We start from the raw sequence: 20,463 nt of genomic DNA, 5'->3' as shown, positions 1-20,463 counted from the left end.
CTGTCATCTCAGGTCCAGGACATCTTTGCAGGAGCTCCTTAGAATAGTGTCCTAGGCCCAACCATCTTCAGCTACTTCATCAATGACTTCCCTCCATCATAAGGTCTGAAGGGGGGATGTTCACTGATGATTGCCCAATGTTCAGCACAATTTGTGACTCCTCAGATACTGAGGAAGTCCGTGTTCAAATGTAACAAGATCTGGATAATATTCAGGCTTGAGCTGATAAGTGGCAAGTAACATGCATGCCACACAAATACCAGATTATAAGCATTACCATTAAGAAACAATCTAACCAGTGCCACTTGACATTCAATAGTGTTACCATCACTGAATCCCTTATTATCAACATCCTGGGGGTTATCATTGATCAGAAACTCTATTGAACTCATCACATAAATATAGTAGCTACAAGAGCAGGCCAGAGGCTAGGAGTTCTGCAGCAAGTAACTCACCTCCCGATTTCCCAAAGCTTGTCACCATCTACAAGGCACAAGTCAGGAGTGTGATGGAACACACCCCACTTGCCTTGATAAGTGGGACTCCAACAACACTCAAGAAGCTTAACGCCGTCCAGGACAAAGCAGCCTGCTTGATTAGCATTACATCCACAAGCATCCATTCCCTCCACCACAAATGCTCAGTAGCAGCAGTGTGCACTATCTACAAAACGCATTGCAGAAATTCACCAAAGATCGACAGACAGAACCTTCCAAACCCACAACACTTCCATCTAGAAGGACAAGGGCAACAGATATTCAAGTTCCTCTCCAAGCCACTCACCATCCTGACTTGGAAATATGTTGCCGTACTTTCATTGTCACTTGGACAAAGTCCTGTAATTCCCACCATAATGGCATGGTGGGCCAGCCTACAGCAGGTGGACTGCAGCGGTTCAAGAAGGCAGCTCACCATCACCTTCTCAAGGGCACCTAGGGATGGACAAGAAACGCTGGCCAGCCAGTGGCACCCACATCCCAAAAAATGAATTTTTTTTAAAAATCATCTTTTTTCAGAAAATCATTCTCTATCTTTTTCCCTATTTTCTTAAGGGACAGAGGAGGGAGTGGTGATTTCATTTATACATCTATCGTATTGATACTATGTTAAATGATTACTGTATATTTATTGAATATGTTTTGCTTTGGCAACAATACATAATTAAGCTTCATAAGAAACCAACTTGATAAGTCTCCTCAGGTGAAAAGCTAGCATAGATAAGTATAAAAAATGTTTCAACAAACATGGAACAAACTAAGGCCATGATCCCATTTTTCCAATGTAAACAATGGAGCAGCTCAAATCAGACAGCACCCTTTTGGATGTTGCCATTTAAACATGTATCTGCTCTGTACCTGGAGAAGCTACATAATTTACCCAACATAACATTAAATTACCTTACTTTGGCAGAAAATTCTGACCGAATCAGTTGAACCTCCAATAAAAGTTACGTTATAAATTGTGTTAGCCAAATCTCTGCAAATTAAGTTATTGTTAACAAAGAACATATTAAATGGAGATTATCGAACAGCTAATTATGCCTGCGCCTTCAAAACCAAGGAATGTGTCAATTTTGGGCTGAGTGTAATAAGTCAAATGTTAACTCTGTTTTCTCTTCTCAGATTCTACCAGACCTACCGAGTTTCTCCAAAAATTTCCATTCTTGTTTTAGATTTCCAACATCCATGGGTCTTTGCTTCATTTTAGTAAGAAAATCTTGTCAAAAGAAAGTCAAGTGCGTTTGCAGCAAGAGTAAATTTACATGTTTATCGGGACATCTAAGCTATTTTTAATTTATATTTCAGACGTGTTGTATTAAATATATTGGATGCAAATCTCCAGAATCCAGTATTTACTGAATTAGGAAATTTTCTGCCACAAAACATTGGGGATGGCCTCTCTGTCTCGAGGGTATAACAAAAGCAATCCTACTCCAGGCAGGGAGTCACTTCAAAGTCTAATGTGGACATCAAAACAGAGACTAGACATGAATATTAATGGAATTCCCTGGGAAACAAATCTAGGTAAATAGAACATTAATAGCAAGGGAATCACAAGTCAAGTTGATGACTGCTTATGTTTGTACAGGGTTCAACTCTTCACACCTTTTTCAAGCAGGATTGATAGAAACTAATTCTCGAAGGAGGACTGAGTAGTCATGAACATTCAAATGCATTTTGTAAGATTAATGTAAGACTTGGCAAACCATCTATGGCTCCTTGACAGATGTCTTTGATGCTTCATAAAGCTAAACATTATGTGTGTCAAGGTGCTGAGCCTCCCAATGTTTCTATTAATAAAATCAAAGTGGATTGCCACTGGCATTATGTAGTGGACAATGCTTGAAGATTAGAAGGCTTTCCTTCCACCCATACATTAGAATTATGTGCTGCACTGCTCCTAGACATTCAAAGGTCTGAAAAAGTAAGAAGCAGGTACAATTTCAATCCAATATCAAGTTCATCTAATTGCTTCATGATCTGATAACAGTGGTTAGATTCTTACTATCCTGAGACAATAATGTTTGGCTCTTTGGTCACCTTCACTTTGAAACCGCCCGTACTCCAAGAAAGAAAGAACTTGCACAGAAAAAAAATCACTGACATCCTCTGGATATCTGCACTACTCACAAGTGGAGAAAAGGGGTGCAGTAGAACCTTAAGACAATTTGAGCAGAATTGATTGATTGATTTATTGTCACATGTACCAAAGTACAGCGATAAACTTTGTTTACAAGCGGTGAGGGCAGATCATAGTTACTAAGGCTGTACGGATCAAGAGACTTAGGCAGAGGCATACAGGTTACAATGCACAGGGGATGTGTTAGGTGAGATCAATGCTAGCAAGATCAGCATTATTCGAGGCTAAAGAGTCCATTTATCAGACTGATATGGCTAGGAAGAAGCTGTTCCTGAACCTGCTGCTGCATGTCTTCAGGCTTCTCTATCCACAGACAGAATGTATTGCTTAAGGCAGCAGATGTTTTCCACTGATTAAGGAGCTAGGTACAACTCTGACACCAGCATTCTGAGCCCCACCCCACCCATTTTAAAATCCATCAGGCACATACCTGGTTGGTATTATGGATCTTCATCATGTATAGGGCAAACATCTACCCTCCAAGAGCTGCCATCAATCAGAAGCTGGAGATCCCCAGCACTGGCCATGCCACACTAGGAACGGGGGCCAATGTCAGTGCTGCAGGATTGCTAGTGCCCGGAATAAAGCGAGGTGAAGCTATATCACCAGACGCAGGGACAATCAGGGAGGGTGGTCAGATTTAAGGACAAGTAGGGCTTTCATTTGCAGGCAGGCCTTGTAACCAGTGGGTGTCTCCATTAGGAAGGAGTCACCCAAGTAGAAGAAGCTGCATTCACACCAAGCCAGTACTTTACCTGCCAAGCTATATCTGATGGTTTGGCAACAGAGCCTGGGTTCCACTAGCCACTGGCGTTCAGCAGCAGTGATGGTGGAGACGGTTGAATGATCTTTTAGTGGTCACTTAAGGGCCTCAGTTATTTTCCAGGAAAAAAAAGTGGGATTTCCTCCCAAACCTTCCCATCGAAAGCCTTATGTGAAAATGAATGTATTATTTAAAAAAAACTAATAAAATTTGAATACACACATGTACAAAATAAAGTTGATTAAAATCTATGTAACAAAAAAAGTAGATAATGACCCTAACTTCAGAACAATGAGCCACAGAAACATTTGTGACAATGTGAGCTGGGATATATCCGCAGATAATCTGGAGAGCAGTTTGCACTGAACATTTGTCAGTCAAATCATTTACATATTAACTGTAAATGTTAAGTAAAATGGCAGTCATGTGCTGGCTTAGAAACCAGAATGCAACATTTTAAAAAGTCAATCCTGCCTGGAATTAACAGCAGCAGGACTTTGGCTGGGGAGGGCACCTGGTCAGTTATAAACTGCGATGCCCAGCAAGTTTAACATCAGCTAGTTTGGCTGAATACACAATAAATGTTTTTATATGACTTTCAAGAATAGCCATCCCAGGAAGATCTGAAAGAAACAGTGAAAACTAGGATGTAGATACAGCACAGAGAAGATACAATGAATTACTAGTGGCATACCTGCTAATCATCACAAATAAAACTGAACTCATGACTTATAAATTGGGACTCATCTATGCCATGAAACCTACTTAAGATGTCATTTGTCAGATGGAGAGAGGTGATCCTGATACCAGATGTAAACACTTAAACTCACTCTGGACTGAAAACTACTGCTGTTCAATGACATGACTGAAAAAGCTACGTAATGTTGTATATGGGTTTGCAAGGGTTAATGCTTAAGACAACCATAATCCTCACTGTCTATGATGAAGTTCTATTGATTTGGCACATAGAACATTTCAGCACAGAAACAGGTCCTTCAGCCCACCGAGTCTGTTCTGGCCATGGTGCCATTCTAAATTAATCCCATCTGCCTGCCCGTGGTCCGTAACTTTCCATTCCCTGCATGTTCATGTGTCAGTCCAAATGCCTCTTAAACATTGCTATCGTAGCTGCTTCCACCACCTCCCCTGGCAGCATGTTCCAGGCACCTACCACCCACTACGTTAAAAAACCTTTAAACTTTCCTCCTTTCGCCTGAAACCTATGCCCCCTAACATTTCAGTACTTTTGGTGGAAAGTTTAGGATATCAGATGATTAAGTCCTACCTTTCAGGTTCTCCTCATCATCTCTGAAACAATGTTTATCATATCCAACCTGTAACTAGTTGCTAATGTGCAATAAATTGCTTCTTGTTCAATGCAAGAGCCTCTTCCTGTCAGAACAGTAAGTGGTAGTCTGCTTCATTAGATCAAGCGTGACCTGTAGATCCATACACTTAAAGAGTATGGTGCTAGCAAATGTAACACGCAGTGAAGCACAGAACAGTTTAGTGGCACATGCAACAGATAACTCACCTGTTTTCTTCTTTGAACACCATGGCATTTTTCACCACATATAAGTACAGCTGTACAAATGGGTGTTTTACAAATACTAAATTTCAGCTGGTGAGTATATTGCCAACATATATTACGGTGAAGGGCCAGTGTATTTTGCATGCTGCAATCTGCAAATGCAGCTAATCCTGTTGAGGAGGTTGTCCTTCTGAGTCTGCAAGGCACCATTAATTTCATACTAGACCTTGTGAAGGACAGAAAGCCCTGCTTTTTATGGACTTCCATATCTTGCCTGCATCCTGCGGTGATTTTAAATTGAATGAATCCTTCCCTCTAAACTGCACCAGTCGCCTTACAAATGCATTTTTCTGATGAAAACTGACTGATATTACGTTCCACAGCAGGCCCACTGAATTACCCCAAGCTGTAAAAGTAGCTACAGCCAGAGGAGTATATTCTCTGATTCAAAGGAAGATAGTTATGTTTGTTCGAGGCCAATCATCTAAGCTCCAGAATCTAGCCATAGTTTGTCAATGAGTGTCTTAGGCCCAAACACCTTTAGTTTTTTTCATCAATGACCTTTGTGAAGACTGTTAATTGTAGAGTACTCAGTTCTGTTTGTTACTTCTTTGATAGAAATTTCTTCCTTTATTTTTTAGATATCTTGTCTGCAGCAAGTCAAGAACAAAATTTAGACTCGAGCTGAATAGTGGCAAATACCAATCAAGTCAATTGCCAGGCAATGATCTTATTTTAATGGCTGAGCAAGATTGAGAGACTGACTGGCCTATTCCTGCTCCTAATCAGTAAGTTTGTACAAACATTCCCAACAACACAGAGGCTCACCAACCCTCTTGTTACATTCAATCACATTCCATCACTGAATACTCCAGACATGAATAACGGCGTTGGAGGGTGGGGGATCTACAATTTGGCCATAAACTTAATTGAAAAAGCCACAAGCCACACTCAAGAAGAGGGTAAGGTAATGGTGTAGTGATAATGTGGTTGGACTAGTAAACCCCAGGCTAATGTTCTGGGTAAATCGGTTCAAACCCCTTAATGGCAGGGGATAAAACTTGAATTCAATAAAATATAAAAAAACTAGCCTAATGGCAACCTTGTGACCTCTAAGCCTAGGAGGTTCAAAAATTAGAGGGAACACTGTATGCACCCTGTTTCAAATATTGTAAAAACCCATCTGATTCACCAATGACCTGCAGAGAAAGAACTGCCGTCATAGCCTACATATGACTCCAGACCCACAATAACAGCAACATGATTGACTCTGAACAGACCTCCAGGAAATTAGAGATGGGCAATAAATGCTGGCCTATCAGAACCAACCACGTTCTATTGATGAATATTATAAAAAAAAGCTCAGCACCATCCAGAGAAATTGACATCCTATCCACCAAATTAAATATTTACCCACTCCACTACCAACATGCCGTAGATATAGAATGTACCATATACAAACTGCACTGAAGCAATTCACCAAAATGCTACTAACAACAGCTTGTAAACCCACAGCTATTAGCGTCAGGAAAGACTCAGGTACATGTAAGTGCTACAATCAGCAAAATCCTCATCAAGCCACTTATGTAATAGTTTGGCTGTTCTTACGAGATTCGACAGGGTGAATGCAGGAAGATTAGTTCCACCAGCTAATGTGAGGTGGGGATTCTAGAGGCAGTGAACACTGTCTCAGAAAAAGCAGGAGGCCACTTAGAATTGAAATGAGGATTCAGGTGGTGAATCTTTACAATTCTGTTAGATGGAGGGCTGTGGACTCTTGGTTGTTGAGTACATTCAAGACAGAAATTGATAGATATCGAGATGGTAAAGGCATCAATGGAGAGGAGGATAATTTGAGAAAGTAGACAGAAATTGAAGAACAGCTATGATCAAATTAAATAATTGAACAGGTTTGAGGGGCTCAGATGACTTACCCCTGCTCATTTTTTTCTGTGTTCTGAAGTTCTGTTTTACTGTTGCGTGGTCAAAATCCTGGAACTCACTCGCTAATACCACAGTACCTTCAGCACATGGACAGCAAGTGTTCCAGGAGATGTCTCACTACCATTTTCTCAAAGATTTTTAGAGATGGAGACATATGCTGCATGTTATCAAATGATTTTTTTAAAATAAAAAGCAAGAAATTCAACAAGCTAACAAAGTGTGAAGCTGGATGAACACAGCAGGCCAAGCAGCATCTCAGGAGCACAAAAGCTGACGTTTCGGGCCTAGACCTGATGAAGGGTCTAGGCCCAAAACGTCAGCTTTTGTGCTCCTGGATGCTGCTTGGCCTGCTGTGTTCATCCTGCTTCACACTTTGTTATCTTGGATTCTCCAGCATTTGCAGTCCCCATTATCTCTGATCACAAATTCAACAAGCTCTTCAGTGGTACATGGCATAGACCTGATTTGCTTTCTACTGAAGTGCATTTAATTAACATGTAGCTCTTCACCATCTGAGTGTATCAGCATTTCCTAAAAACAACTCTACCTTGTGTTTTTCATTCAAACTGACCCAAACTACATTGCAGATACAAAATTGAAACTCTCAAAGCTGCCATTGAGCCACATTAAATTAACAGTGTACCGATCAATTTTGGATGCAAAAAGCAAAGACATGGAATCTAGTTTATTTTCTTGGAGAAAAGTGAAATATTTATACACACATAAGCTTCACCGGAAAAGGGCAACCAATTTGGGGCCTATATGTTTTCCAAATTCATAGATTGCTTTCATTTTACCTTTGGAGCCTTGGCTTGACTCCAGGGCAGCCTGATACAATCAAACTCTCTTCTTTGTCAGCTGTAAAGAGAGTAAACTCAATGTATTTGGGCAATTTTATTCTCCATTCTAGTGGGCAAGCATCCATAATGCAAAACCACCCATTGTGTGATATAATTTGGCACTGAAGTAGTGATCTCTCTCAGAGAAGCTACAATGATGGCTGATGTATGAAATGGAAAATTTCAAAATGGACTGATTTTTTTTTCTGTGTCTCTACAAATTACATCACATAGTTTTTCAAAATCATTCATTACTAGTGCAATTTTTTCATTTGTTTCTTGTACATATTTTTTGACCCTGACAAATATTTCCCATCTGGAAGTGCATTGAAATGATAGAATATTGTACAATTTTTTTTATCCTTTTCTGCGTGTTTCCAACTTCTAACTGAGCAGAAAATTTTTCAGTTGCATGATTTTGTTTAGAAGTTGTGAAAAGGCTGCTTTATTTGTAACAATGCAATTCTGCAATTAGCCTGTTTGTTTATAATTTACTTTGCCTATATAAAAAAATGCATTACCTGGTGAGTTTAATGGGAAAGGATAGTAACATATCTCTCACTGAAACATAAGTTTCTGAAGCTGATAAAAAATCACCTGTTAAGTTAATATTTTTTACTGCACTTGTACTTCAAGGCCTGGAATCCCTTGACTACATCTCTCTGTCTGTCTCTACTGTATTTTTCCTCTTTGAAATAGTCCATAAAATCTTTAAGCTTTTTAACCATTGGCTAAATATTTCCTTATGTGGCTCAGTTTCATACTTTGTTTGATAATGATTCTCTGAAGTGCCCAGGGATATTCTATTCTGATAAAAATGTTCCATAAGTTGTTGTTGTTAAAAAGCAGTGCTAAGACCCACTGACATTATTTGCATGGAATGTCATAGGCTAGATTTTCTGAGGTGAGGCAATTCTGCTCAGATTACCATAACACTCCTTTTTTACAGTAAGAAACGTTCTGCGTTTCTGACAGAAAATTCCAACCAGGGCTCTTTCAGAAAGGTGGAGCCATTCAGACAAGTCCCTCATTGTGCAGGATGCTGAGGCGAAGACAAATCATGTGCTCTTTTTTACAACATTCAGTTGTCTTATTTAAGTGTCCAGCAACAAAGACAGACACATTGACAGCTCTTGTGAAAGTGTAGGTATGTAAGGTAAGATTTAGGTTAGGATGCAATGTGGGAAGCGTACCAGGTGGGCAGGGTGCAAGGTGGATAAGATACTTGGTGGTTAAGAGTTAAAGTGTCAAGATGCCAACAAGGGAGGGTGTCAGATAAGTAGGGTGCCAGGGCACAAAGTGAGAGAGGGATCAGGTAGTTGATGGAGTGTTATGGAAGTTAAGGTGGACAGGTCTGGCCTAGGTAGAGAGAGTAGGTGTTGGAGTTGCCCATGGGTGAAGGTAAGATAAAATGGCTGCCTGTGCTTTTTAGTTGACATAAGATGGCTAAAGAGAATTGTTAGTTGATTCCACAGTCAGAATCATGGCCTTCATACACATGGGCGAGATAATGAAGTGCCTTAATCAAAACCTTAGGAAGAGAGAGAAAACTTGTTATTTCGTAAAAAGGAGAAGGGAAATACTGATCCCACCATAATCAAAGGCTTTTTAAGTAATTGCCATTACATATTATACACATGGGCATACTGAAGCCATAAGTGTAATTAACAAACTAACATGAAGGAATATAATTGAATTCCTTCAGACAAGTGACTGCAGATAGTCTAGAGAACCCCCCATTCTGTCAGCGGGGGTGGGGGATTGAAGGACAAATGGTGTAAACACCAACTACCAGAAGATATATGATAAATAGTTTAAATGCAAAAGTCCAAAGAATATCGGCAGATAATCTTGTGAAGGGACACCAGAAAAGAGATAGCATTTTAAGGGAGCAATTGAAAACTATTACTTAGTGATTATGACCTTGGGAAAATAAATAATCACCTGTTTACAGCACCCACTCAGAATGATGCAGCTGGTAAATATCTGGGGAAGGGCACAATGGTCAGAGGGGAGGTGCTAAGCCCTGATGCCAATGTTGCATGTAATTGTCGGAATGCAGAATGTATAAATTCCCTGTACTTTATTGGGAAAAGTACAGTGTCCTGGAGATTTCTCCCATACTGCCTACTTAGGAGCTCCAAATACAAATCGATTTGTGCTACTGAACATGTGACTCAGTGTCCTGTTTAAAGTCCCTCTCCAACAAAGGGGATATCAGGTCCTAACAGAGTGAATAGGGGAATGGTTGGGGTGTGTGTGTGTGGGGGGGAGCGTCAGGTCCAGTGGTGGAATAGGGTTGCATTAGTGGTAAAAGGAGAGGTCTCTGCCTGCAAAGAGAGGGTGCTGCCAGGTCCCAGGAGCTTGTCATTCCCAGTCAGTTAGGGGTGGAGAGGAAGGGGTCAGGAGCAGGTATGGACTGGGGCAAGGTGGGTGTTGTGCAGATATTTGGAAACGGGGAGAGGAGGCTGTGTCAGATCCCAAGGGGAGGGGGGTGTTGGGCCAGAGTCCAAGGATTGTAAATGGTCCACGACAGGTATACTTGGAGGGAGTTTGTGACATGTTATACATTAATTTAATAGTTACCCAACTGTTAGACAAGTTTTCTAATAGTTTAACTTTTCCTGAACAACTATTTACATAAGAACCATGGAACCCTTCAATTTAAATAGTTAACTTTGGAGGATTCTAAACAAAAAGGACTTGTCCATAGGAATTTTCACTTTCCCAGGCAATTCCCTCTGAGCCTGCTATGTCAGGGATTCCACTGGGTCCCTTGGAACATCTCTAACCCCCATAGCAGAGACAATATCAGACCATTGAAAAACCCAGGCCCTTGTTCTTGCTTCTGAGATAAATCACTGTTTGGTATCAGTGTATTAAAATGTATTTCAAAACCATACAGGATGCGGTAAAAGAAGGATTATTATCTTAAATGAAGCAGTGCTGCCAAATAATTTGAACTATGATGAAATATTTTGTGTCTGGCCAATGGTAATTTTGAAACACATAATCCACTTTGTGGGTGATGATGTCATCTGAAAACTAATTTCAATAAAATGTTACTTAGAAAAGTAAGAGAAATTGATGTAAAGATAGCTGGACTGCAAAGGAGCAGACTGTAGAAATAAATACACAGTGCCGAAGGTAAACATTAATTCCAGTGCTGGAAAGGAAAAGAAATTAAAGTTGTGTTTTAAAATTATCTTTACCATTAAGCCATCTCCTTCAAATGCCTGAACATGTAATTTTCTTCAGTTGTTCTTACAAAATAAATCTTTAATAAGAAAGCTGCGTAAATATTGTAGAACTGTTTATTGGTATTCAAACAGAACAATGTTAGAACATGTGCTTCCTTTTCACTTACAAAACTTGGAAAATAGCATAGAGGTTAGTGTGCATTTCTTTGAAGAGTGAGTGGATGGTGAAACATCACACTTGTTAAGTTGAATCATACCAGTAATATTGATATCAGGAGTGAAGCAAGTGATTTCAAGGTTCTTGGATCTGCAGCTAGCTGACAGACTTTTTTTCCTGTTAGCTTCTTGATGGTGATGTCATGAACTTGCCTGACTTCCAGCACTTAGAGATAGCGATAGAGAGAGATAGAGAGAAAGAAAGACAGAGTGAAATAGAAAGAGAGGGAAAGATAGAAAGAAGCTTTCATTTGACCTGCAACATTGGCTGTTCTTAAGCTGTAACCTTCAGAGCACAGTAGTCCATACTAGCACAGCAGCTCACAAACACACGCATTTGAGGAACTACAGTTGGTTCATAAACTCATTTTTGTGTATTTCTGGATATGCAGGGTGGTTTGATTTTAGAGTAGGATAACAGTTCGGCACAACATCGTGCATTAAATTTAAAGCATTGCATCTATTGAAACATATGTGTTTGCATTAGGAGTCAACAATTGCTCTAGCCTCTAGAAAGTTAAAATAATGCTTTTTTTAAATCAGTCTTTGTCAAGGGTGACAGAGGGAGTGAAGAAAGGAACATGATCTGGTAAAAGTAGAGGTAATTAAATATCCAATACGTAGGCATGAAATTAAATCATTGGGAAAATGACACAGAGGTACAGAACTTTACAGCCAGTTTTGATATATAATCACTGTAGTGCAGGCAATCGTTACTGTGATTTAGTGCTGGTGCTGGGAGAGCGTTGTCAAAGAGTCCCCTACTCCTTCTCAAATATTGCCATGGAATTGTTGCATCTACCTAAGGGAGCCTGAGTATAATTTTGCATTGGAAAGATGTAATAGTCTTTCTTTATGCACTGATTATTATCTAGGCTATGTCTTGATGTGGGGTTTGAGTTCCCAGACCTCCTGACTTAGAGATGAGAGTGTTACCACCGATTTAAGGCTAACACTTACAACAGATTTACTGGGAATGAATGGGCAAATATATGGCAAAGGCAATACAATGTGCTGAGTGGACAAATACTCAGCAAATGCAGTGTAATGTGGGTAAATGTGAGGTTATCCACTTTGGTGGCAGAAACAGAAAGGCTGAAAAGCAGTGATGCTCATCAGTTTAATCCCCAAACAGGAACTGAGGAACCAGTTCTTTTTTTCAGTTTGTTGTAGTGAATTGCACAAATTTCAGACATTTGGCCTGAATGAGATCATGTCACTAAGTTAATCCCAAGTCCCCATCAAAGCAGCCATAGTTTAATGTGCTCTCAGTCCTGCAAGGGCTGGAGGCATATGGTCTTTGTGAAATTTCCCCAGACAGCCTTTTAAAATTGGTGCATTTTGTAAACAAAAGGTCAACCTTAAATAAATGTAAAGCTGACAGAATGGTGTGGCTTTTTCCCTTGACCTCACATTAACCCTTCAATCATTATTGTTGAGCCATGCTCTGGAAATTCAGAATGTTTTATTTCCTAGCAAACATTGTGGTACTAATGGGCTTGAAATTATGAGCTCCATGCACATTTTGAACCTACATCAGTCAAAAGTCAACAATAGTACCAGTCACATTAACTTTAGACTAAATGAAAGAAACATATGATAACAAAGTGAGGCTCAATCCAACTGGATAACCATTAATAGCTTTTTCTACACTACAATATTCCTTCAACTTCATCAAAACTTCTGAAAATCTGCACGTGTTTCTGGGGCACCTGTGGTAGTTCTGGAGTTAATGTGGGAAAATATAGATCTGCTGTGGATTGGAAGGTCTTAGGTCAGAAACACCAAGGAAAGAAATTCATTTGCAATGCTACACTACCTCAATTCACTGGGTCACCCAGCATTCTCCAATTATATCAATGAAGAATGAGAAAACGCTCTTCTGAACATTATAGACTAGTCATTATGAACTGTTTCTAGTGTGAATGTGGAGCAGATGGTTCACGTTGAAAAATCCAGTAGTTGCTTGTTGATAGCCTGCATGAGCTATTTTGCAATGCACACTGTCATGCAGTGTGTCCATAGAGAGCCATATATGATGCTCCTTGCCAGAGGCATTCAGATCAATTCATAGGTCTTCTGACTGACAGCAGATTTTCCAGGATACAATAGACTAACATGGGCTTGACAAGAAAAAGACAGTAGCAATCGTAATTTTAACTAGGCTCATCAGAAATCCAGATGGGATATCTAATTGTCCAGCTGGCACTTGGATGTTCAGCCAACTTTATTGCAACATCTTGACAAGTTAACGAATTGGCATATAAATGGTTTCAATTAGTTTCAGTTGAGATAATCTGGTCTGGCTTGGAGATTTTTCATTACACACCTCTAGAGCAGGTAGGACTGTCTCAAAGGTAGACATAATACCATTGCACCAAAGGATGTCTCCTGTTGGACTCTAAACAGGATTTCAGGTGTAGGTTTGTTTTAATGGCCCTGTTATAATACACTATTATACACGTCTGGAATAAGTGGAACTCAAACCGAGGCTTTCTGAGCTGGTGTTGGGCATTGTGTTTGCACCACATGAGCCCTGCAGATGGTGATATCGTTAATCAACCTGTTCAGCAATGTGATGACACACTTCTGCAGTAGATGTTGTTAGACTGAGCAAAAATCCCTAACATTTAAAATGGTGGACCAAAACCCTGGACGTCTTGAAAACTTTTAAAGGTTAAAAAGGCAGCTGGGGCTACGCTCTACGAAAAATACACAAACACAAAGATAATTGCTATTGTCTGAAGGTCTACACTGTCCGAAGTCTTCATCGAGGCACTGGGTACAGCAAGTGGGAATAGTCAGCTATACTTCAAAATCACGTTTTTCCTCAGTGGTGAGCTAAAACTCCCGAGACCTCAAAGTTTCCAATCTAGCTATCAGGGATAGCTGTGTGGTGACAACACAGAGACCCTAAAGCTAGAAGACGTTGTTAAAGTTTCTGAGATTAAAATCGTGTTTAACTTCTAATAGTGTTTAACCTCTGTTCAGTTTAATAGTGTACTTAATTACTGTCTTCTGTATAATTCATAATATCAATTTCTCTGTTTATGGTATTTGCCTTTATGCATTGTAATATACTTACCTTTTATAGTTAATAATTGCAGAGATTCTTTTGCCCCTGAAACACCTGTCTACTGCCTTCTTCATTCCACATTCTTAATAAGTCCAGTGTCAGAACCAAGGATCTGGGAGTGATTCGAACCACCTAAAAATCAGCAAATTACTGACCACAAACTAGAACATTACAGTGGAACTTAAGCCTCCTGAGGGATTTATCCCTGCACCCCAAATCCATTCTTCCCCTCACCATGGTTGGAACTCTGTTTCTATTTTGCCATAGACATTTTCTAACCAACCTGTTCAGAGATGATATGTCACTGCTCTGGTGGAACTTGAACCCAGGCTGCCTTGCTTAAAGGTAGGGACGCTACCACTGTGCCACAACAGCCCTTTCCCCTCTCCAACTCCCTTTTGCACATTTTTAAAATAAAGTGTCTATGTTTAATAGATAAACAAACTGTGCCAGCCATATAATGTAAAACAATAATCTTTGAATAAGATTGAAATACACTTACATCAAAACTTGTTTAAATTTATTAAAAATAAATAGACTTTTTTTGTATTTAGTAGAAGACCAGTCCCTTAAATTTGGCCTTTTCAACTGAAATGGTGAGACAGTCTCCCATGACAGAATATTTGAACTTATTTTTCAGACAGTTTAGTCAAGCAGTTGAAAACGATACGGCCAGGTCAGATATAAAATTGATTGGAGGATTTTCCATAATTAGTGGATTGTGGTCTGAAAGGCTAACAATATTGAGCTCTGCATGTCATTTGTACAGATTCATAAAGCAGCCCTGATTACTCAAGTTTATTATTTACATGAATTAGATGGAAAAATAGATAAGATTCAGTAATAAGATCTATAAAATAATCTTGTTTACTATTCAGTAGTTGTTCTCTCAGTGCTCATAATAGACATATCAGAGGAGGTAATGGTCTTGTGGTATTATCGCTGGACTGTTAATCATGAGACCCAGATATCTACCTGGGATCGAATCCTGTCAGAGTAGATGGTGGAATTTGAATTCAATAAAGTATCTGGAATTAAGAATCTAATGATGACCATGAACCCATTGCTGATTGACAGAAAAACTAATCTCCTTTAGAGAAGGAAATTGCCATTCTTACCTGGTCTGGCCTCCACGTGACTCCCAGATCCACAGGAATGTGGTTGACTCTGAACTGTCCTCTGGGCAATTAGGGATGGGCGATAAATGCTGCCTGATCAGTGACACTCTCACCTCATGAATGAATAGAAACAAAAATCAGCCATTTTATATCAAAAGGGCATTATTAGTGTTTATTTCAGTCAACTATCATTTGACATTTTCATCAGCCAGGGTTTGAGTACCTGAAATCCTCTTGGGAATAAATATCTTACAGCCCTTTCAACCAGAATCTCAATCAGTGAATCAAATCTCTTTGGTCTGACTTAACCTGACAAAAGTCCCACAAACATCCCCTCTGCCTAGGGTTGTCATGATGTCTTCTCTTCAGAAGATTTGTCACAATATTACATATTACTACCCCATTTTAAATATAGCCCTGTCTACTTTTACCCTATTGGCTATGTTACAGAATGAAATTGCTCAAATTCAAATGAAGCTAGAGTCCCAGCAGGCACTTTCAGGAGAAGATTATTACTAGTTCTATGGAATTTGCATAAATTTTATCAGATTAAATTTAACAGAAGGACATTTGGTTACTGTTACTATTAGCATCTAAAAGATTTAGGCTGCTGAAAATTGCTTAGATATTATGTTTTTCCTTTAGAGATACAGTACAGAAAATACACTTGTCTTCTGCTATTTCTTTAGCCCCACCAACAGATAAATCTGACTACATTCTGCTGTATTTGCAATAATAAATCAATTTTAAAAGATATTTCATAATAACAAAACATCAGTTCTGGATGTCTTAGCTTTCCCAGCAATAACAGGAATGATTGTGATTTATTGAAGTCTGACAATTACTTGTATGTGAGATACGACAAGCCTTCAATGTATGTAGAATTTATAAGTGCAACTGATCTAAATTATTAAGCAGAAAGGATATTGAAATGGCAATTAGTATAATTTACATGCAGACAAATTTTTATCTTCTTCAATTTATTCAGAGAATCCAAAAAGATATAAGGCACAAACATATGGATTTGTTTTGGTGAACAGACTACTTGTACCCATCAAAACCCCAGTCAAAAAGAATAAAATTATTATTTTAATTATATCTTCACTTAGAAATTAAAACCTTTAAAAGGCTAAAATTAATGAATAATCAGCATCTAATTCTACCTTGTGTCACACTATCAGTAGCCTGCTTAATTTCATCATAGATTAGAAACTTCCTGCACTGTGTGGCTCAGTTACTGATTAACTCTCAAGTCGTCACAAGCTCTAATTTCTATTTTCTCACAAATGCCTTCCAACACTGCCCTAACACCTATTTAAATAAAAGAAAAATATTGTGGATGCTGGAAATGAGAAATAAATCTGGAGAAAATTTAAGAAAATCAGCAGGTCTGGCAGCATCTGTGAAGTAGGAGGCAGCTTAAGATTTCAGAACTATTCTGAACAAGAGTCATACTGGACTTGAAATGTTAAATTCTGTTTCTCTCATCACAGATCTATCAGGCCTACTGAGTTTCTCCAGAATTCTCAGTGTTTGCCCATTTTTTTTTTCTTTATACATTCATGCGATTAGGGCATCACTGGCCAGGCAGCATTTATTACCTATCCCCAGTTACCCAGAGGGCAGTCAAGAGTCAACCACATTGCTATGAATCTGCATTTTCCCCAAAGGACATTAGTGAACCAGATGGGTTCTTTCCAACAATCAGCAATGGATTCATGACCATTATCATCCAGATATTTCTTGAATTCAAATTCCAACATCCGCCATGGCAGGATTCAAACCAGGACAGTCCGGCAACAACATCACCAGGCCATCACCTCTCCCTTAAATGCCTATTGTTTCTCCAAGATTCCTTCCATGTCAAAGGATGTCTCATGGCACCTTAAAGATTGAGGCAAGTAAGGAAAGACTGAACAGGACAGAAATAGTGTGATAGAAAGTGCGTGAATGATGAGTAAAGCATGAACAAGGATAATGTTCAGAAAACCTTTGAAAACCAAGATCAGGGTAGGACAGCTTTTGCAGTTTAAAGAGTAATGACTGAAACGAGGCGAAACAATTTACTTAATCCTGTCAATACTGCAGCGGTGAATGAGAAACAAAACACATTCAGAGGAGCATATAGGGATTGACAGTGGGAGCTAATAACTGATTTACAGTAGGGAATCATTTTGAAGAATTCAAATGTGAGAAAGGAAGCTGATTACCACTTTCGTGTGGGAGATTAGTGATGGGCAATAAATCTTTGCTTTGTCCTCAATGGCACTATGAATAAGCTTAGAAAATAAATCCTTAGGCCAACAAAAAGTAATGGAATTTTTTAGAACAGAAGCATTGGGAGTGCTAGCAAATGATCATTTAAGGGTACAGGGTTGAAGATTTCTGAATTGTGGTTTTAAATTGTGGAGGTGAAGTAATTTTGTGGTAAACTATGGTGAAGGAAGTGGACTCAGGCTTGAATAACATGTAAATACCCTGCATCTCAGGACTAGTCAGACGTGAAAAACTGAAAGCTGACAATGTTAAGCATGAAGGATGGATGTGCTGACAGGAACCAAAGAGTATGTCTTCATTTTTGGTCATCTAAAGAAAGGGTGGAGATTTTGGGCCATCCAGTTCTTAATCTAGAATAAGAGGGCGTAGACATGATCAAAGAGGTAGGAAGGTAAAACTCTACACCTTTGGTGTCAATGTAGGAGTTGACCAATACATTCTACACGATGGTAACATGAGGCAGCAAACAAGTAACGAGGATGGAGACTTAGCTTCACCAGAAACAGCCATGTAGATATGTGCAAAAAGACTGTTGGAAGAGAAGATGTTTTAAACCTACACCAGCACATGGTAGGCAGAAAATGTTGGATGTGAAGTGTCTTGGAATAGATCCTCATCTCTGTGAACCCATGGGTAGATGAATAATTTCATACATGACAAAGTCACTTGAGTTAGGTGTTCAAATATGCAGAGCTACCTACTCAGGTGAGTTGGAACACTCCTCAGACCGATCTGGCACTGAATAATATGCCACACAGCTCAATCCTTCTTTCCAGCTTGCTTCTTTTAAACACCTGGTCTAATTCCACATTCCCCCTCACTTCCTACAGCCCTTATCCCATCATCTCAGCCTCATGTCATGCCCTGTTAAATCAAGTGAGTAGCCCCTCAAACTATACCCACACATATTGCTTTGAGGTGAATTGTAGAGGAGAGATTTTGGAGTATATCAGTGGTGCCAAAGGTAGTGGAAGGTTGAGGATGTGTAAGGTGTGTTGGTGGACCATTGTCACAATCAAAAATGATATTATGCTTTGATCAGGTTAGTCTTAGCAAAATGGAATTAATTTCCTCACAAAATCCCAATGAAAGCATGAACAATGCCCTAATGAAATATAATCAGTAATATTGCTGACAATACCTACCAGGCCTGCATTGGTCAAGGGTACAGGACTTTCAGGTGCTGGGTTACATGTATGGATTGATGTGATTTATAACAATGTCAATTTTGCAACCCACTCTGGGCCTCAAACGGGAGCTGGAGAACAACACAAAACCATCTCTTACAAACAAAACAAAAGATCTGCATTGAGGTGTCATCTGGTTCTTTGGTGGACTTTCAGGAAATGTGTTCAGCGTTATCTGATGAACAATGTTCAGAACAGAGAACGAATTTAACTAGCAGAAAATAGCCTGTAAAACATATATCAAAAATGTATAGCGATAACAAAACCAGCCCAGCTCATCCCCACCTTCTTGACCTGTCTTTCATTTCTCTCACCTATCCACTCCTCCCACCTCAACCCCCATCCCCATCTCCTACCTACCAGCCTCATCCCTGCCTCCTTGACCTGTCCATCTTCCCTTGACTTATCAACCCCCACCCTAACTCCCCACCTACACTCACCTTTACTGGCTCCATCCCTGCCTCTTTGTCCTGTCTGTCTCCTCTCCACCTACCTGCTCCTTTATCCGGTTCCATCTGCCTCCCACTCTTGTTCTATTTATTTCAGAATCCCCTTCCCCTCCCTCATTTCTGAAGAAGGGCCCAGACCCGAAATATCAGCTTTCCTGCTCCTCTGAAGCTGGTTGGCCTGCTGTGTTCAGCTCTACACCTTATTATCTCAGGTTCTCCAGCATCAGCAGTTCCTACTATCTCCGAATCAAAAATGTGTAACTGCTGTTGGAGAAGTCACTGTTTGAAAGCTAAAAATTCACAACAAACAAAACTGGATATTGATATTCATTGAAAATATTGGGAGTGAAACAGAAAGCTCCCAATGCCTGACATAGGGATCAACTCTGTCCCTGTGTTTAAAGTATGGGCAGAATGCAATCTTTACAGTATATGTAAATTAATACTTCTGTATGACATCAGCACTAAACAGGCTAACATGGTCCATTGGTTGTATACATTGATAGAGGACTCAAAATTGTAAATTCCTGGATCTTATTAATGTGGGTTGGACAAGATACTTTGAAGTGTAACTCTTAAGGGGTGGGTGTATTATGGCTGGAGAAGAATGTGAAAGTTGAGCAGAAAGGAAACCTGAGCTTGGAAACAGTTGGTACAATGTTTTCTGTTTTCATTGTGCAGAAGAGCAGACTTTGAATGTTTATTGCATCCATCGTTAGATGTTCCTGGGGAAGGTGAGAAGGAAGAGATCTATATCCACAATGAATTGCAGAAAGCCATCAAGACATATGGACAAAAGTGGTTCAAGAAGCCCAGCACTGACGGCTGGAAAGAATCTCGTAAAAAATGAGTGTGGCTAGGGTTAGTGAATGCGTTGCAACCTCAGCCAGTTTTCATTGCAGAATACCTTTATCACTACACCTATCAACAATCTGTGAGGGCAGGGGTTAATTCAACAATCAGCTCGAAGAATACTACTCACCACCAAATGCATTCCCCAAATACTGTCCCTGAGTAAATAGCCATTAAGGTAGGGAGACAGGGGATCGACAAACATTCTCAAAGAACAAGATCAAAGAATAATGCAGCATAGGAACAGGCCCTTCTGCCCTCCAAGATTGCATTGACACATTTTTCCCTTCCATCACCAAACTCTCAATCAGGTAAGATCAAGGCCAGCCTTCAACCCATAGACCAAGTGGGGTTCGTAAATCACCAGCCAA

General features: G+C 39.6%; 1 long non-coding RNA gene across 1 annotated transcript in view; it reads right to left on the bottom strand.

Moving 5' to 3' along the window:
- LOC132210539 (uncharacterized) overlaps positions 1-20,463 on the bottom strand; it is a 63,840-nt gene that overhangs the window by 24,231 nt on the left and 19,146 nt on the right. The window contains exon 2 of the long non-coding RNA XR_009446677.1: positions 15,328-15,440. This is a non-coding gene — a long non-coding RNA (uncharacterized LOC132210539). The remainder of the gene's footprint in view (positions 1-15,327; positions 15,441-20,463) is intronic.

The sequence above is a fragment of the Stegostoma tigrinum genome, chromosome 1, assembly GCF_030684315.1.
Source record: "Stegostoma tigrinum isolate sSteTig4 chromosome 1, sSteTig4.hap1, whole genome shotgun sequence".
Lineage (NCBI taxonomy): Eukaryota > Metazoa > Chordata > Chondrichthyes > Orectolobiformes > Stegostomatidae > Stegostoma > Stegostoma tigrinum.
Note: the sequence above shows the minus strand (reverse complement) of the source record. Positions and strands in the feature narration are given on the sequence as shown.